Raw genomic sequence first — 21132 nt, 5'->3', positions numbered from 1 at the left:
ATTTTTCCATCATGTGAATGAAGAGAAAGCGCTCAGACAAAAGAGGGGTTGAGATTTGGGGAGGCAAGGGGCTCCATTATTCCTTCGACGACTGAACGCCCAAAGTCTCTGAAGTGGTACTTTTGCAGGTGATTTCGGATCATTCCCATTCACCATGATCCTCCTCCATTTGATGGTGAAGATTTCTTTGTTGCGCTTCTTTAGTGCCGGCTAATAGCGCTTTCTTCAACCCTCGAATGAACAGAAACTTACGGGTCATGTAAAGTCCACGCATGAAAAGGTTGCCTTTATGAGGGCCGAAAGGTATATTTTACACAAATGGAAGGATTCGTAAAAGGTGCGATATGTTAGCGTATGAATAAACTTTTCTGGGAAATTAATTAAGTCGATTTTCCACCGTCTAGTCCATTGTAAAACTTAACAATGGATCAGACCTTTCCTGGTCACGGATTATCTTCTCCGTTTGACATTTGCGCTACTAAGACTTCCCATTGTCGGGCAGAAAATCAGAAGGTTGGGTCTTGAAGTCTGAGACTCATCCCTTTGATTTTAGCAGCGATAAACATGATTCACTCAAATAAGCGCCTTTGGGCGTTTTCCGCTCATTTGATTCTTGTAAACTTCATAAATTTTCTAATGGTCGAGAAAGAATGACCTTATTGGGTTCAATTCTTATAAAAATAAATAAATAAATAAATTTTCTACTATGATTTTTAAAGTTTGTTTATTGATTTCTGTACGGGAAAGCACCTATACTCCGGCTGAAGCATTGGTATGACAATTCTATTGGAAATTCAACCCCTACAAGCTAAATTTAAATGAAAATACATATGTTTAGAAACAATTGAAAAAAAAAATCAATACCTGAGTATTCCATTGAGTCTATTGGTTTGGTTTTGTTCGAATTAAATTTTACATTTTTTCTATCAAAAATAGGATTAAAGGCAAAGCATAAGGGTGCTGCATACATTTAGGGGTAAAATATGCTACAAAAAATAAGTTAACTATTAAAATTAATTGGTGTTTTTATAATGTAATTTTTAAACAAATCTTACCAAAATTAACATAATTATACAAAACAGATTATGCTCAAATCCATTAACTCAACAAAATATGTACAACTTTGTAGTTTTCCCTGAGGATGAGACCTATGTCCAATAATAATCGTCAATTCGAAAATAGACTGCAGCGCCAATTTCAAAAAGAAAATCAATATCACATCAACAAAAAACAGTCGAAATCTGAACAGCATAAAAGATATAAACTATCTCACGATAAGAGAAATTTTGTAACGATCATTTTGTTGTCATTAAATGATAACTTTATTACTTTATATTATAATAAAAATTCGATAACTGTTGTGGTGTAAAAATGTTCCATCTAACAGACTAATATTCGTCTGTGGTACCAGTGAAGCTTGCCGAAATCACAAAAAAATCTGTTATTTCACAGAATTTTAAACAAATTTTCATCACAGAATCTGTGTCACAGCACTCAGAATTTTGAAACAATCATAGATTTCACAGAATTTGTGAATCTCGAATGAATTTCCGGGATTATTATTTTTTGGCCAATATAAAATTTAAATTTCTTATTTTGAATTAGAAAAGAATGATAAGATTGGTAGTGTTGATTAATTTTTCCCAACTTAAATGTAAAAAAGACCAAAATGATAAAAAAATTTCAATGAATTCAAAAGGAAATATAGTCACAGGAAACCGTCACAGAACTTTTGGGTAAAATCACAGAAATTCAGATTTTTTTTTCTCAAAAACACATTTTTTTTCGGCAACCTTGGTACCAGTGCTGATAAATATCGCTCTTTATTGCTCGACCTTAGAGCAAGTTCACTGGTGTTGGAAAAAAGTGGTAGAAATTATGACACTTGTAGAACATTTTGAAAACTTTAATATGCAAAAACATTTTCAAGATCTTCGTCATCAATTTTTTTTAAAACACCTGTTCTATATTCGCATGCTGTGATGCAAAAATAGCAATATTTCTATCACATACGGCTGAAACAGAAACAATTTTGTAAAAAAATCAACGGTCAAAGATGTTTTCAAATTTTGCATGGTAAAATTTTCACAATGTGCTGAAAGTTTCAAAATTTCTACTACTTTTTCCCAACACGAGTGAACTTGCTCTTAACATGGTAGCTGTCGTACTTTTAGTATGATTCGCGTGTGTTCACAATGTCGAAATAGTATTTTGATATTCTTTCAACATTTTGTTTATAACACTCACGACACAACAACCGTTCTTCCCAAAACTCGTTTACTGATTGATCTCTTTTTTTTTATTCTCTTGAATGCACGCTTAACATCGTTTACTTTTTTTTCTTTAAACATTACTCATCGAATTTATTTGCAGATATTACGCTGGTTCAAAATTATTACTTATTTTTAATTTGAAGTCTTTAATTATAATTATTTATTTTTAAACTATTTTTAAATATTTTAATCTCATCCATTCATTTCCTATATTCACCACAGTAGACTATGTCAATATCATCTCTATTACACTCCTGTCATCATCATAAAGATCAAAGGATTCCATTTTTCTGTAATAATGTTGCTGGCAGAAACTTTTGTTGCGTGACATTCGAACGCGATAAATATCGTTAATTTGCTTGACACGGTTTTCAATTCAGTAATTTGTGTGCTATTTTCGGTCGGGTTTGAAAGTTCAAAATTAACTCTCCGTAAGGAGGTCATGTTCACGCAATCTACCGACCTCCGTCGTTTAGTTTACCAATATTTCTTGATAAACTGGAGAGTTTATTAGCCGGTTCCAAGAGAGGTGCTCCATGTTTAGTAGTCGGAGATATCAATATTCCTGCGAACAAAATACACATCGATTCTACTAGAGATTATTGCTCCATCTTGGATAGTTACAACTTCACTATTACGAACACGTTTGTTACTAGGCCAACCAGTGGTAACATATTAGATCATGTTGTATGCTCCGAAGCATTAGCCGACAGGATAGTTAATGAAACACTGTTGACTGATATAAGCGACCATAGTATTATATTCTCAAGTGTTAACCTTGATAGACGAATTACCAAAACGCAGCTTCAGAAAACTATCGTTGATTATTCCAAAGTGGACGAAGAATTTGAAAATTTAACTCGCAATATTTCCACAAGCCCTGCTTCAGAAAGACTCGAATATGTTGTCAACCTGCATAAGAATCTTATTAAAAAATATTCGAAAAAGGTAGAAGTTTGTGCCAGGGTAAAAGGTTTTTGCCCTTGGATGAACTATGATGTTTGGAAGCTAGTAAAATCTAAAAACAGCCTTTTAGCCAGAAGCAAACGCCACCCACACGACTCCCAACTCCAAGAAATGCTTGTGCAGCTGTCCAAAAAAGTTCAACGAGCGAAAATGATAGCCAAAAAGACCTACTATGGATCTCTTTTCAAATCCTCAAGTCAAAAAGAAATGTGGAAAACTATAAACTCTCTGACCAATCGGGAAAATGTGAAAACCAATAAAATAATACTGAACATAAACGGAAAGGCCACCAGCGATTCTTTGTCAGTTGCCAGCCACTTCAACGATTTTTTTGCGAATGTGGGACCCCAGCTTGCCTCCACCATTTGTAGTCAACGCAACATAAATAAATATGGAACATTGACAAATGCTCTATCCGAATCAATTTTTCTAACTCCAACAACTGAGCAGGAGGTTTTGATCAAAATTCATAACTTGGATGCAAAAAAGAGCATAGGACCAGACGGAATTTCGGCCTTATTTGTGAAAAGGCATCATGTTCTTTTTGCTGATCTTCTGAAAAATGTTTTCAACGAAAGTATTACGACCGGTACATTCCCAAGGTTTCTGAAAATTGCACGGATCGTCCCAATACACAAAAGTGGACAAAAAACTGACGTTAACAACTATAGACCAGTATCTGTACTTTCAATCTTGAGTAAAATATTGGAACAACTGCTAGTTTGCAGATTAATTGGTTTCCTTCAGTCACACCAACTTCTCTACAGTCATCAATATGGCTTCAGAACAGGATCTAGTACAGTGACCGCTGCAAGTGAGTTGTCTAACGAAATCTACGATGCGTTCGAAAATCAACAATTTGCTGCAGTTCTTTTTCTCGATCTCAAAAAAGCCTTCGATACCGTAGACCACGAGCTGTTGTTAGATAAACTGAACTACTATGGAATTCGAGGAACAGCTAATGACCTGATTCGGAGTTACCTATCCGACCGTGTCCAATACGTAGGAATAAACGATACCCAAAGTACATTTCTACCGATGTCAGTTGGCATACCACAAGGTAGTAACATAGGACCACTAATGTTCTTACTGTACGTGAACGATCTACCGAAACTAGTGCTCAAAGGTAAAACACGCTTATTTGCTGACGACACATCGTTAACATATATTGGAAGAGACGCAGACGATTTGATTAGCCGGATGAAACATGACATGCACATGTTAATGGGGTATTTTGCCGAAAACTTGCTATCGCTAAACCTGTCCAAAACAAAGTACATGGTGTTCCACTCACCTAGAAAACGACTCGAAGAGCACCGAGTTTTGACCATCGACTCGACTGTCATAGAAAACGTCGATAGCTATAAATATCTGGGCCTAACTTTTGATACCAAACTATCTTGGCACCCCCACATTAACCAAATAAAAAACGATATCAGCGCTGCCTGTGGCCTCTTATGGAAAGTATCAAAGTTTGTCCCTACGAAGCAGTTAGAAGCCATGTACTTAGCATTCGTTCAATCCAGATTGAATTACATGGTAGCAATATATGGAAGTGCCACGAAAACAAAATTAAAGTCGCTTCAAGCAACTCAAAATCGATGTTTGAAAACTATCTACAAAAAAACACGATTGCACCCAACAATAAGTCTTTACACAGAAGCTGCGAAATCTATAATGCCCATTCTAGCATTAAGAGAACTACAATGCCTCGTTCAAATCCACAATAAATTGCACAACCCGTCAACCCACCACAACGAAACACTACAAATCCGCAACCACCGCTACAATCTGCGAAGAAACCAAATGCTGGAAGTTAGATGTCCAAAGTCGAACCTAACTAAAGCATCTTACAATTACTTCTCCAAGTCGAAGTACAATCAGCTGCCAAATAATTTGAAAGAAGAAAGGAGTCTTATCAATTTTAAAAATATGTGCAAACAACATATTCGTAACAAAATCTCTAACTACATAATCTGAAAAACCATCCGCCAATACGTCCCTAACTGATCAGTGATTCTAGTGTACCTCCTTCAAAGAGATTAAATCTCGCTGGAGGTACCATCAGCTATCAGTCCTCATCATGAACCTGCGCAAACATCCGACTAATGCCAGTTTTGCAATATTTTTTTTGTTTTTCTCCCCACCACCGAGCCACCCACCGCCACCTACAGCTTACCACAACCGCCAACCGCACCGCCGACCGCCACCGCCCACCGCCTTCCGCCACCTACCGCCACCTACCGCCACCCATCGCCACCCACCGCCATTATCATCAACTATCGCTAGTGATCAATATTAAAATGAATAATTATGAAGTGTGAAACGTGAAAAACTACAAAAATATGTACGCAAACCTTACAAAAAAACACAAGTTGAAAAAATGCAAAATAAAAACGATGAGGAGGTTTTATGCCCTTTGGAGGAGTCAGATAAACTGTACTGCTCCAGGGGGCTTTTCCCTGCTCAAAAAAAAAAAAAAAAAAGTCTGAATCCCAATCACCTGGAACTTGCCTTTAACAGAGCTTAGGAGGCAAGCGCAAGTGCTCCGAGCCTAGTTTTGTGTCAATTGCCAACAAATTCATAAGGAAAACTGTGGCTACATGCAGAAGCGCAACATGGAAAGTGGGAACTTCATTCGACACATGCGCTCCAGGCATCGAGAAATGGCAGATCGGCACGGGCTGTTTTCGGGGCATCTAAAAAAAACATAGACGATCGTCCCCAGAAAAATTGATTTTATTGATCGACAGCTATATATTGAAGCAAGAGTGAAACTAGTGACTAAACATCATCTTCCTCTATGCGCTTTCGAGTGGGAAGCGTTGCGCATGATTGTTGATCCTATATCGGAAGCCGAGGTCGCGAATCCATTCCGCGATCTGTGAAGAAGTTAGGCACTCTCTGATTTCAATTTAGCTGAATTCTACTTCGAAACAGGGGTGTAATATTTTTGGCATTAATGCTCAATATGAGTTGAACGGCAAACTGGTCATTCGTACTTTAGCTTAGTATGGATTAAATCAAATTTCAATATTTTGATAATTCGTTTTAGCTGTGTTGGAAATCCATACACGCCAAACAGCTGCCGTATTGAATGACATAGTTCTACAAGTTGTCACCACCTACGGAGTGAAGCACCTTCCGTAGCATACACCTTGTTTCTGGCCGTTAGATAAGTCTATAGGATTTGAACTGATCATAGCAATCTGATAGTTTTCGAATTCATGAGTCAGTGAGGAAAGCTAGTGCAAGTTGTGCAAAAGGCGTAAGTAAAATGAAAATCATAAAATTAATCTCAATTAATGTGAAATTTGTTTAATATATATAGATACAATAGCTACAGACATTGCCAGGAAGTCCAATCAGTTTCTATATAGCTTCACGATTAATTCGCCAGGTAACTGAAAGAGCTAGATATTTAAAATCGAACCTAACCTACAATTCCCAACAGCTCACATGGAGGGACGTTATTGGAGTGCGAGAATAGCAAGGAGATTGAGATACTAAACGTAAGTCACACGTTTTTTTACTTTCCTAAAATCTCTTCAATGATTTGAAACAAATTGTAAAAATAACTTAGACTAATAATATTTTGCCTTTCCTCAAAGGAATTTATTAACGCCGCCGTCGTCACAAACGACAAAAGAGTTATAATAAAGGCTGTTAAAACATCGGAAAATAAATTCTCTCTCTGTTAATTGCTCCCGCAACACAAGTTCATGATTTTTATAAAATAGAATGTTATCGCTACCAACAATGGTAAAAATATGATTGCAGCAATAAAAAAGTTGCAAAATCATTTGAAAGAAAATTCTAACGAAGTTAATGAACAGGACAACAGGAACTATGCCAAGTTTGTAGCTTCCGAATTTGATCAAATTTCTTTGATACGCTGTGCTACACATGCGTTACAATTGGCCATTTATGATGCATTTCCGAAAAATGATGATACAATATAACTTTTAACAAATTTTTCAAAACCTATCCGACTCAACAAATTCCGGAGCTATGAAGAAAGCAAACAATTGAAATTACCACCAATTTGGTCTTCCACCACATGGGAAGGCAAACATAAAATGGAACCCACTATAACAGCACAAGAAAATGAATTAAGAGACATGGCAGAAACATTTGAAGAACTAGCTACGTTTATTAATTAACATAATTTTTAATTGTTTTTTTAAGCTCTTCCAGAGGACGTCTGGAAATATGCAAAGGATTTCGAATCAGTTACGCTATCATTATTTAACTGCAGACTGAACGTTATCCATTATCACAATTTACCTAGATTGGTTGATTTCTGTCGATAGTGTGCAGTCGCCTAGAAATAATCCCTTTCAAGACAAGGTTTCTCAATCCCTCATTGAACGCCTGGAATCATTAAAGACCAACATGGCCTTCAATGTAGCATTGTTTTTGGACCCAAGGTTGAAAGTTTTGGGCTCAAATCTATTTAATGTAGAAGAAAATCTTTGAAAAGTGCAAATAATTGAATTAATTTTTCTCTTCAACTGTATATTCAAAATGATAACTATTATTCACAGAAATTCATCTGCGACGTGCGTAAAAGAGTGGGGAACTTACAAAGCGATGCTTTTTTTAAAAAGCCAATAAGATCCGGTTGCATCCAGCAATTCAGAAGGAAGAAATCAGCAGCAACATGTGAAAAGGGTATAAAAGACAAAGTAAACAAAACCGGTTTTCAGTGGATTCAAATAGCCCAATACAAGCTCTACTTAACATAAAAACCGTTTTTAGTTTTTCAGTTTTCGTAAGATTTATAATGCAGTTTGAGTAAAGGATCTAAAAAATTTAGAGCCATAAAATGACATTATCCTCACACAGATTGCTTTTTACACCCTTTACTCCACAACAAAGCAAACGGTCTAGATGCAAAACATTAAAAGTGGAAGAATGCGGAAAGCTATTCACTCACTCCTATAGCGAGAACCATAAGCCTTTGTCAAAAAATAGGGGAAATTTTATCTCCATCTCACTCACACGCATGAGATATACAGTACAAAGCGAAGGGTGTATAAAACATTTAGACGAATGTCATACTCCAGCTAGGGTCTATAAACAATTACGAGCTATTTTTAAATGATAAAACCGTCGTATCGATAAAAACATATTTAGAATGATCCTACGCACCGTTTTGACCCTAAAGACTTGGGAGATTCCTCGTTAATTTTAATTAGCGATTTAAAAAATATTGCAAAATTTTCAAACGCATTTTTCTCGAAACGTCATAAATGAACATAGACCCTTTTCACGTGTTGGTGCTGAAATGACTCTGTGATAACAAGGTTATTCGGAGGATGAATTAAACAAGCATCTCTATGGATTAATTTAAAGGCCTTCTGCATATTTTACCAATAGGGGGAAATAGCTTTGCAATCTGTCGCAACGTAATGGAGAATTCTTTTAATGAATATAAAAGGATGATGACATTATTATTCACATCTTAAGGTAGTATTTTAAAGATTTTTTTTTCATTTTCATGCAAAATTAAAAAAAAACTTCAATAAATGTACAAATTTAAACATTTTTCAATGCCGTAGAAAACTTTACCCAGTATGACGGATTGGTTTAATTATATCACCTTCAAACTTTTTACTGGTTTAATCATCCCATTCCAACACTGTTGGAGTAAAAATATTTTTAGAACAATCACCAATTTTTTTTAAATAAATATTTTTATAATTCAGTAACCTGCCTGGGGTAAGATGCAACAAAATACAAATTAAAGCGACACCTTGTAAATTTTGGTTCCATATGCTCGAAAATGATTGTTTTGCATCACGCATTTGTCAAAATTGAAGTTTCATTCATCCAATCATTCATTTTTATTATTTCAGCTAGCAGAATGTTTTACTCCTAAATGTATGCAATAGCCTCATTTTCACAAAAATTGTAAAAATTAGTTTCAACAGAATCAGAATTTGCTATATTTAGTGTTTTATGCTTAATGGCTTTAATGGCATCAAAAATTTATCAAAAACTATACATTTACATACGTTTTCATTGGGTTTTTCTTTAAAATTAAAGGTTGTTGCAAGTTACCCATTTTTCTAAATAAAGTGAAAATCGCATGTTTTAGAAAAAAATAAAAATAACTGAAGAAATCAATAATTTTTCTAACTACCATGTACCATTAACCTTAAATCTTTTGATGCATAAAGGGTATGGTTATCTGTGGGCGTGAGTTTTTTAGAAGCCATTGAAGTTGAAAAGTGTTGCATGTTGCCAAGAGTGCCCCAAATGACTCGACTTTTGAAAAAGTTATACCCCGCAGGCTAAAATTGATCCTGGGCCTAGTACAAGATCTCATGCCAAATTTGGGCCAGATCGGATCACGGGAAGGGGTCGCTCAACGAGCCTGAAGTTTGTGTGGGATTTTGAGACATTTTGTTCGGGAGAAACATGAAAAACCAGTTTTTCATCAATAACTTTGATTCCCGTCGGCCAAATTCTTTCAAAAACGGATTTTATTAAAGCCTAAACTATGAAAAATATTTCATCCTAAGCCTGCATTTCGATGAGAGTTAAGGTAAAAAAGTTATTAGGCTTCAAAAATGGGCTAGCTTTATTAACGGTGGTATTCATCAGTGTTAATAAGGTGACGATATGTTCGACCGCCTCGACTCATGAACAGTGATGAATACCATCCTTAAAAAAGTTAGCGCATTTTTGAAGCCTAATAACTTTTTCATCTTAATTCTTATCGAAATACAGTCTTCGGATGAAATATTTCTCATAATTTAGGATTTTAAGGTTGTTTTTGTACCGAAGGAGAACAATCGTCTAAATTTTTTCATAATTTCGACCAAAATTAAAATATGGAGTAATTTTGAAAGCTTCAGGAAAAAGAAAACGTTATCAAAAATAGCCTTGATTTGGAAAAAGGGCGGCATATAGATGGCGCACGTGGTGCCCAAAAATTTTAAACCGAAAAATCAAAAAAATCATTACATAGAACGTAACATAAATTTGCCCATGTAATCATTACATAACAAGGCAGCCTCGCTAAAAATTTCATTAATCTTCTGTGAATTCTTCAGATGTTTCATACGACGTAATGAAAGCTCTCGCGAGATTTTGGCTCACTTTTTGCGAAGAATGTTTCAAAACATGTTCATCTCACAATCTATACCACTGACAACTGTTTGACAAGATGTTATCAAGAGCTACATCGAAGAAAAGTTCACGATAGAACTCGAAAAAGACCTTTTATTCTAAAAAAAAATTATCACTTTGATAGCCTCAGTTAGCTACATAGGGGAGATAAGGGCATAATAGCCACCTTAAGGAATACGCTTATTTAACCATAGAAATCAGCTATCATATGTTAATTACATCATTGTTTCGTATTCAGACACTAAAATAGTTCATTTCCTTATTGGCTGAAACTTGAAAAAGTAGTTGAAAACGTTTAAAAATGCATTTTAAATTTTTTTTCCGAAAGCTGAAAACAAGTCACTGCAGGGGCATAATGACAATGTTACGCAACATAAAACGCCTGTATGTAGACTTGTAATAATTTTGAAATTGGAGAAACCGGTGAACTCTTTCTTTAGGTAGGGTTTAGGTAGCACAATATAGAAAACTGCCTACAAAAGCTTCGAATCGGTGTATCTTTGATTTCTTATGATAGATTATTATCATCTGAAGTGCATCAATCGAATAGCTTGTTTACAAACACAGAATTTGTAGAAATTATATATATGATAGCATCTAAACTGAGGAGCAAAGTATGTCCAATGAGACCATTGAACATTATTTCTAATGAACGCCAATATGTTTAAAGTTTATTTGCTGAGAAAATTTGTTATTTTGCATTTTAAAATTGAAACTGAAAAACATGTGTATAATTTGAGGCGTTTTACGTAGCAGGAATACTGTCGTTCGTCAGATAGCTTCATTTTATGTTAGCCAATTGAATTTAGTCTTATAACTTCAGGCGTTTAATCTTATGAAAATTAGGTACAACGGAATAAAGATTTTCATCTAACAGCACTTGCAATTTATCAATAAATTTAGACAATAATAAAATTTATTGCTGTATTTGTGATAGAAAGATATCAATTAAATAATACTTCTATGAATGTTAAAACCCACTATTTTCAAAGGAAATGATTGTCCAAAAAATCATGTTAGGAATCGGATGAATAGAGGTACTACCACGTACTACTGAATTTTATTATTCTGACATCCAGGTGTGGTCAGCCAATTTGGTAAACAATCGATAGTAAATTTGACAGATTTTTTTTTCTGTGGGTTTCGCCTGGCAGGAAGTGTGGTAAGTAAGATTGGTTGAGGAATATATGTATAATTGGTAATTGAATTTGTTACTCAACAAAACTCGTATCCTGTCCAGTCCACGGATTAATCCTTTGAACGCGTAGAGCGCTGCCCACTCAAACCACAACGGCTTCAATGATGTGTTCCGTTCCATGGTTCCGGTCTCGATTCGGAGACCGTGTGACTGCAGCTTCTAGGCTGCTGTTTCTGCTGCCAAAACCCACATACCGGTGTATTGATTAAGGGGTGAAGCACAGACAATCAGACGCAGCCTAGGATGGATTCATCTGAACGGATTCAAAAGGACATTACGTTTTTTGACAAACTTTCCTCCACATGTCTGTGAATGAAGATTTCGAATTTTTTTCACCGATGATTACCTCCGAAACCAGTCCAGCGTGATGCTGGTGTGAGCATAAGCCACATCAAATAACCGTGTAGGATTAAAAGCTGTGGGGCGTAGTCGGATTAGGAGGAGCACACAAACACACTTGGTATGGTATGGTAGGTAACGAAATTCGATGGGATTCAATTTTCAATCATCGAATTTGGCTCGATGCTGTCGCTGATCGATGCCTTATTCCACGATGATTGATTGGCAAAACAATTTGTTAGATAGGTCATACCTTGGGAGAGCGAAAAAAAAGGCATTCAAGAATCTCAACAGTTCAAAACGCCATGGCCGCTCCGTGGGTTAAATTTGATCCCTTCAGTTATGAGTTCAGTTTAAAACGAGCTATTCTATAGGAGTAATGATTTTTTTTTAACCAATCTATTGAAATTTGATAAATTTTAATTTTAAGTATTCTTGAGCCCAAGTTTTTATTTGCTGAATAATTCACAGAAATTTGATTTTACGATTACAAACATTTGTTCTAGTAAAAACTTTATAAATGAGAAATATGTTTGACAACTTTTCCAATAATTGCATAAGCACAGGGGCTAAGAAACTTGACTTTCAGCACTTTTTCGGTTGTAGTTTTTAACACACTCCAACCATACTTTTTTCTAAATATAATATACTCTTTCTTCAAATTGTTCCTGTTCGAAATAACTAAGATATTTCAATTTGTATGAAAAGTAAATATTGCGCATATTTTTCGAATTGTTGTCGTTGATTCCCTAATCCGGTTTATGCTTCCTCTCTCCTACCTAACATAGATTTTTTTTTCACTAAAAATCAATCCAGAATTTTGGTAACTCTAAGACTAAACTATCAATCACTTTTTTGGTTTGAAAAAGTCAAGGGTCAAAGATTTCCGAGGCCACCAAATTGGTGATTTAAAAAAAAATAGGTCCATTTCCAGATTTCTCATGTTATCAAGCTTCTCTTAGCTTCTCTATCGTTTGACAACTGGTTTTTTTATTGTTTCGATTATAGTCGGTTTTAAAACCTTTATGTCATTCGTGACTTATATCAACGATGCAGTAGGCAGACAGTCATTGAAAAACTTATCCGGTACAACTGTGACCGATGTAAACTCTTGGGCTCGAACTGCCCACAACTGCTAGTCAAACAGTTTTCATTAGCATGGATTATTAGATTTACATATTTTGAAAGAATTCTTAGCTTAGCTTAGCTTAGCTTAGCTTGATTGACTACTCACATCCACCTTGAATCATTGAACCCGAGATGCTTCATACATTTTTTAACTGTGAAATTGAAGATGTTTTTACATGGGTTCTTGAATTCAGTAACGAGCAATACATTTCGAGTTCCATGATCGCGGCGTGGCTCATTAGAATTAGTTCAACATTGCCAATGGTTACTACTCCGTGATTGGCCGAGGCCATCAATTTTGATCAAAGGTCAAAAGAATGGTGTTTGGGATTGACATCACATTCACAATATCCAAAACTGATGCTCTCTCCTTGAACCATCAATAACGGCGCCGGCCACGTCCTAGTAGTCAAAAGATAGTTTGGAAAAAGTAGAAAAGGATGAAAGATCAATTTAGCGCTTTAGGGCCGAGGTCACCTCTGCACCCTAGCAAAGAATTTGGTTTGAGGAATGGGATAAAGGATTTGATTAGGAGACACTTTTGACTAGTGTGAAGGTTTGAGTAAATTCTGCACTGAACGTAAAACAGCCTAAAAAGAAAATAGTGTAAATAAACAAAAAATCCTCATATAGGTTGTAATATATATTAAATTATTACGGAAATCGAGTTTCTAATTAAGCAGTCGAAAATTCAAATCATTTCAAACATTCATCAAATAATAAAAAAAATATTTTTACTTTCAGAGCCCTAAAATAGCTTCAGTATTTCGAAGTACAAATTCTAACTCCAAGAATCATGCTCTACACTTGCCTTTCATATTAAATTTCTGTTCTGTAAATCTATTCAGTTTAACTATTTGTTCGAAATAAATATCAATATGATTGACACAAAAAAAACTTGGTGTTACCGACTTGAAAGCAACAATTTTTTTAAGATTGAAGAAACATATTCTGATAGTTTGGCTGTAAGACCAATTACTCGGTTTAAATTTTAGAGAGTTTATAATTGCACTATTTAGGAAACTAAACTCAGAAAAAGCTTCATGTTTGTCTGCAGTGGGGGCAAGATTCTCATTTCATCACAAACTAAAAGTTTTTCAAGTTCGCTGTTTTCAAGAAGTACTAAAACCAAAAATATGCAACTGTTCGTTAGTCTAACTTGAAATTGAGATGACAAAAGAACTTGTTGCAAGTTATTTGTGCCTTTTTTAAACAAAGAAGTTAAATTTAAAGCGAATACTTAGCTTTGAGATTTCTGCTGTTGAATAACAAACGGATGTACCGCTAGACTAAATTCTGCTGAGAAAAGACCACTTTCCGCCGCTCGATTAATGCCGTTTGATTGACTGCACCCTCGGAGCGGTTGGCCGTGCCTGATGACTCTGGAGAACCCTCCGACACAAATTACTTCTTCCATTTAGGGTCCTTTTTACCGGCTTGAATATGATAACTCTTGATATCTTTGTATTAAAATTTCACTTTTGAAATAAACGAAAATTAAGGGCTTGGAAAAACACGTCTTTCTTCAGTCGATGACTACTTCGATCCTTCATTTACATATTTTGAAAGATTCTGCGTAAAAAGTAAGCTGGTTTTATGCCGATTTAGTTTGATCTGGTACTAGGTTTTTTTTTATCTTTGAAACCTTATCCTTAATGGTGCTAGAAAGACTGTTACGCATTAAAACAGCAATTACGGAAAAATTTAGACAACATTTTTGAAGTGAGACGAGAATTCATCCAGTAAAATCTGAAAAAAACAGCTCTTGGCGTAGACTTTATCAATCTCATTGTGTATTGTGTAAGATACTTTGAAAGTTTGAATAGACTAACAAAAATTTTTAAAAAAATTTAACCAACCTGGAAGTAAAATTAATAATAGGGAAGTCTCCGATTAAGGTTAAAAAAGGACAATTTACCGGTTAGGGTCCCGTGTTGCAAATTTTGAATTTTTTTTTATTATTTGTTTTTTTTTTATTATTTGTTTTTTTTTTTTTTATTTGGGTGTATCTTCAAAACTACCGAACTGATTTGTATAAATTAAACCATTTTTGAATCGTATACAAGTTCACTATCTTTTATGAAAAAAAACACAAATTATTATAATTTTGATACCGCCTGGAAATAGTGCCGAAAGACAAACTAGTCAGAAAAAAATGGCGTTTTTCAATGAAGATCGTGACCATTCCGGTTCAAATAATTCAATATCTCTATGTCATCTTATTTTAAGCGGATTTTGTTTTGTTTTGTTTTTTTTTTGTTTTAAAAACCATCTGACATAGTTGTTTTGCAATGACCGGGTTCTAGAGCGAACAGATAGTAAACTGTTGGAGAATATCTTAAATTGAATTTGAAAAATTAAAAAAAGATGCAGTTGCCGTTCAACAATCAAAGCAATCGCAGACAACTGTCAATTGCACAAACACACATACAGTTAGTTTTGGAACAATGCCAACATTAAAGTGAGGTTATGAAGATGAAATCATCAAGTTATAAAAGTGAAACTGCAATAATATAATACAGTCCAATTCAATCTGCCATCACATAAAGGTACCACGTCCTTACTCCACTCTTATCTGGAAAACGATTTACTTTTTGACCAATAATCCAGTTCTATTCAGTTTAAATAAGAAAGGAAAGCGGTAGAAGCTGTTTTATTTTGGAAAAAATATAGAAAAGATTCAATAGTAAGTATTGCTTTATTACAACAATCCTTGTGATTATTCTGTTTATTTTTTTTATAATCTTTTTTGATTGATATTTTTCGGTGAGCGCAAGACGAAATAAAAATGCTGTTTTTAACGTTTTCGACCTACTTATCTTTCGGCCATCCTCAGAAAAACATTTTTGCCGCGTGTTTCCTCAACGGCCGTCTCACGATTTTTTTGTTTTATTTATTTGTTTCTTTTTTTTCGTCTTGCGCTCACCGAAAAATATCAATCAAAAAAGATTATAAGTACGTGCAGTGATTAAAACTAAACTACGTTTATTCTTCTGCAGATTATGCTATCGGTTCGCCGTTCTCTGCTCTGTGGAGTGATTTTTGACAACATCAACAAGAAAAGAATGGTTCAAAGTGAATTTTTGCAACTGTATGTTGAAAACGTTTTAGTTGAACAAATGACTGACGATTCAACAACCAAAACTTAACCTGAAAGAAAATAATGTCCTTTATGCATTTTTTGCAAAGTTTTTGACTCGTTGGAAGAGAAGTAAACCGTATCGCCCAACTTTCGAAAAACGAAATTTTCAGTGGCTTAATGGACAAGAAAAATTCATATTGTCCAGTAGTAATAATATCACGAAAAAACGGGTCGTTTAAAAAAGTCTTTCGAAGAATCGGCTCCTCGCTCCAGAAGGCTTAAAACAGAGAAAATTTGGGAGGCAAAATCTTTCGAGAAACTTTTGTCTGTTGCATCTATGCAGCTGAGAAAAGCTGGATATGAACGTGGAGCCAAAATAACAAAATTAATATCACAGGATCCGGGTCGAGCTGAAGCTGTTTGGAAAACCTGCCAAACTTCATCTAATCTTACACGAAAAATTTTTTCCGAAGAAGCCGTTTCTTTAATTATTGAAGCTAATTTAAGTCGAGCCCAATACGGCTTAGTAGAAAATTTATCGAAAAAAAATAATGCTAATATTTCCCCTTCTTATCATAAAATTTTGGAAACGAAAGTGAAAGCCTATAATTATCCTCAATCCATTTGTATTACCGAATCTTTTTAAATCGATAAAAAAAATCTGTTACGATATTTTTATCCAAATAATTGCTAAAAGTGATTGAAAAATTATGTTTTTATTGATAAAAAATAATTCTGACAAATTAAGGCTACGCTTTTACGAAAAATCTTTAAAATTCAATTCCTACGTATTTTTATTGTTAAATTGTTGCAGAATATGAATCAAAACACAGAGTATAAAATAACATTTACTTGTAAAAAAGAATTTTTGCCAGCTTTTTAAAGATTTAGATCACTCTGCGACGGTTTTTTTAGGTAGCTCCTGATCCATAAACACAATTTGCTTGCCGCCATCGATATGGGATAAACAGAATGATGTGAAAACTACCAGGTTTGATGTAACTGATCTTTTGAGATAAAAATCCATGCCAATTTCCAGAAATCCAACTCCGGCATGAAGAAAACAAAACATCGTTGACGATCCTCTTGAAGATACATTAAAAGTTATAAAAGTTGTTGGTGTCCTGGTGCTGGACGTTATAAATGATTACTTAAAAACCGAAAAAACCAGTTACTTTCTGCTTGAAAATCATTGTTTTCTTTCTGAGTAAGCAGCTAATATTCATAAATCTGGGCTGATAAATATTTTATTTTGTAAAAACATCAAAATCAATGAAAATTACTACATTTTTTGTAATTCATTATCACCATTAAAACCGCGAAAACCAACAATAAAAAAAATTGCATTATTACGTGCATTATTACGACATTAAATGGACCAAGTAGGTAGATTTAATATTCTTGAGTCATTCAAGTGGGCGTTTTTCATATCTTCGAGCAAGTTCACTGGTGTTGGGAAAAAGTGGTAAAAATGTTGTCACTTTTTGCACGTTTTGAAATTTTTGCCATGCAAAAACATTTTCATGATCTGTGGCCTTCAAGTTTTACAGACTGTTGAAAATAGGCCGTTCGACATCTGGCCACCGACGCACGAAAATGTAAACACGGTTCGATTCTGGCATTGGTTTAAGTTAGGCTTGTCAGATACTTTCAGAAAAAGCGATACATTTCACTAAGAATAAAACGGGACACAGCCGAAAAAACGGGACATTGAAAAAAAAGGAAATATTTCAATTCCACTTGAAAACGGCGGATTCGATACCGTGAAAAAAAAAACTTTTGTGTAATTTGTTTAAAAATTGGTTTGTTTGGTAATTTCTTTAAACATTTGAAAACTCAAGAAAACTTCCATCACATTCCATCTTTATATACTGGACAATTGAGTCGAAAATGGTGGTGTCTAATACATCGCAATTTAACTAAGATTATGGCGCGAAAATTAATCTCTTTAATTCTATAATCTATAATAATTATTTGGAGGCAACTTAAACAATATTTTCTTCATACATTGGTTGAATGTGCTCCGAAAACACTTAACTGAATCATAATCTTACTGTAACGCTAGAGCTCCAGAGTTATTCAGTATTGCCTTATATAAACTAAGAAAAATGCTGCTTTTTTTGAGAAAATCTGAGCAACATTTCAGGTTTTATAACAGGCTACAAGACCAAATTTAAGTTTCATAAGTGGCCTGAAGAGTCTCATAAATCAAGTGTTATTTGGGAAAGATGTATTTGAAAGATTTTATTGTTCATCACAGAATTCAATTTTTTTTTCAGACTTAAGTTTGATTTTTTCTAGTGTTACTCAGTTAACTTTGTAAATTAATTTCCAAGAAAAAAGCGGGACATTCAACAAACAAGCGGGACATGGCAACCCTAGTTAAAGTGGTATTTCGGGACTGACGCTAACAAGATGGGCACTTGACTTTTTACTTACTTTCCAACCTTGTAAGCCATCTAAGTCTTTTAACTATGCAATGAGCGCGAAAATGACCATTGCTGATAAATACATAAGAACAAAAAAAAGTATTTGAAACAAATTACGTTCCTTTCTGAATCTTTATACTCATCGAACACAACGAAAGTACCAAAGTTACCCTCACACAGTTTTCAACTTTTAAGAAACCAATTTTGGCCCCTGTGATTCCCCAATCATTAAGCGTCACCATTTATTTTTCCGAATCATCTTCGCCGAAGGTCTTTATTGAAACAAAGAAAAGAATGAAAGCTTCCCGTGGTCTGATAATTAATATACATTGGGAAACTTACAATTTAAATAATCCTAAAAGCCCGTCTGTCACTCGATAGGAAAGGCAAAATGACAGCATATCGGAGAGGCAAAAGTCCGTTCCTGGTGACGTTCAAATTTCAAGGCAAATTTCCCTTCTGGAACGAGCGGCAGAAAAATTACAATACAATTCATCAAACTGTCGCCTTCCCAGTAAGTTGACAGCTTTGCCGCCTCGCTTTCTAAATTGGCCAATCCCTCGACGATTCCCACCCCCAAAGGAACAAACATCGCTGGCCATCTGAGTAGGCTTTGGGGGATTTCGGCAAAAACGCGCTCGTGACAATTAACGGAATATAAATAATTTATAGACGCCTGATTTTATTATCCTACAGTGAAGCAAACGCGCCCAGGCGAATGTCAAACAATAAAAATCAGATTCAGAAGAGCTTACCCGAGCGTTGGAAAATATAAACTTTCCGAAACACAGAAAAACTGGCATTCGAAAAACGTTTCCCTGAAAATTGGTCGCCCAGTTATTGGCACAGATCACAACTTTGGTGTTGATTAATATGTATACATGGTGATATTTTTTTTTATCTTTAATTTATGATAACATAATTACCTATTGAATCTAATTAACTTTTACTCCAACTATCAGCACAAATTTTCAAACTAGTAAACAGTTCGCTATTATGGGTAGATTAAACACGCTATTACGAACGGACACTATTTGACGTTTACACACGAGAACAACAAAGTGTATTCCAATGATGACTAGATTATCGATATATTTATGCGGGTCGGGTATCGATGTCTTTTAATTGATTTATTTTATTTCTTGCTTATCTCAATGAGCGTTTTGTGCTCACAGTATTTATTTATTCACTCGATGATCTCCGGCAGCAACACCGGCAGCGATATTATGTAATGAAGGAATCGTGTAATCCGTGTTCTGCTAGATCCAATTAATATTCATTCAACCTCCGTCTCCGTGTCAGAGATAATCCTTTTCCGCTTCAGTGAACCATACACAGATACATTCATATGCATCAAGATAGATTGCACATTTTTAAATTTCACATGCAGTTGTTTACCATTCGGCTTATGTGCTCCGTTTTTCCTGTTTGCCGTCGCACTTCACATAACAGAGTGGAAGTGTCCTTCATCAATTTGGCTTTACTTATGGTTGCAATGATAGCATGTATTATTGCTGCACCACTTTTATTGCACAACAATTTCCTTTTCGTGATTTTTCTTCTTATTTGATATCTTCTTTCGCTAATATTTATTTTGCACTTGCTCGATTCAGGACGAGGAATATAAAATATCTTCGCCACTCCTTATGTTCTGCACTGATGGTTTTTCACCTTATTTCTGATTCATCTACACAACACAAATCCTCCACTTTACCCCTGGGAATCATCTGTTGTGCTTTACATCCAGTATTTGCTCACACTTTATGTGGGGAGAAACAAAACACCTCTCGCCAATAATTTATCCTCCCTTTCCGTAAACTGCAGTAGTAGGCGTTGATATTAGCTTTCCTAGCATTCTATTTCGCCGATAATTCATCTTTCAGCTACCACCAATATATCAATAATGATAACACTCTACAAATGCACACTTAAATCGACGTATTCCCAGCCAGCTTAGGTGATGATCCAGCGTGACATCCGAGGGAGAGTTGTCAAATCAAAGAAGAGAAAATTGCTTCAAACCATTGAGCAATCAATCATTCACCACCAAAACTGACGTCCCTTCAGCGGGGCACCTACTACCGCAACCAATTCGATTCGTATTGGAACACTATTGTGAACTATCCACTAAATTCACCTCTAGCCAAAATACACACAAGCAGCCGTGCATGTGTTTACTCTAGATGCCGCAAGGCAACCCACTCGACTCCTGTTTTTGTTTTTGTTGTCACAGAGGACACTGTGCTGAGTGAAATGTATCCTTCTCGCCTTTGGAGCTCTTTGAAACAAAACGGACCGAAAACGCGGAAAACACGACCCGGGTGACGCACTACCACCGAATGCAAACTCTAATCTGACAGAACCTAGATATTTCGGATGCCCCCAAACTCCATGGCCGCATCTGGCTCTGGGAGGCCACGGTAAAGCTTTTTGGAATTTTCCCACACTTGCTGAAGACATGCGCTCTTCCAACAAAGTTCCCCTCCAAGGGCAGACTCTCTTTTGATTCTATTCAGCACCAAACAAAACCGTAGAATAGAAATGTCAAAATTCTCTCTGTTGTTCAAATTGAAAGCT

General features: G+C 35.3%; 1 protein-coding gene across 2 annotated transcripts in view; it reads right to left on the bottom strand.

The window, feature by feature from the left end:
• LOC129748113 (zwei Ig domain protein zig-8-like) overlaps window positions 1-20889 on the bottom strand; it is an 870358-nt gene extending 849469 nt beyond the window's left edge. For both annotated transcript variants that reach the window (XM_055742607.1, XM_055742608.1), the window contains exon 1: window positions 19482-20889. The gene's annotated coding sequence lies outside the window, so the exon portion shown is untranslated. The remainder of the gene's footprint in view (window positions 1-19481) is intronic.
• Between the last annotated feature and the right edge of the window lie 243 nt (window positions 20890-21132).

Source organism: Uranotaenia lowii, chromosome 2, assembly GCF_029784155.1.
Source record: "Uranotaenia lowii strain MFRU-FL chromosome 2, ASM2978415v1, whole genome shotgun sequence".
Taxonomy (NCBI): Eukaryota; Metazoa; Arthropoda; class Insecta; order Diptera; family Culicidae; genus Uranotaenia; species Uranotaenia lowii.
This window is presented reverse-complemented; position numbering and strand designations above follow the sequence as displayed.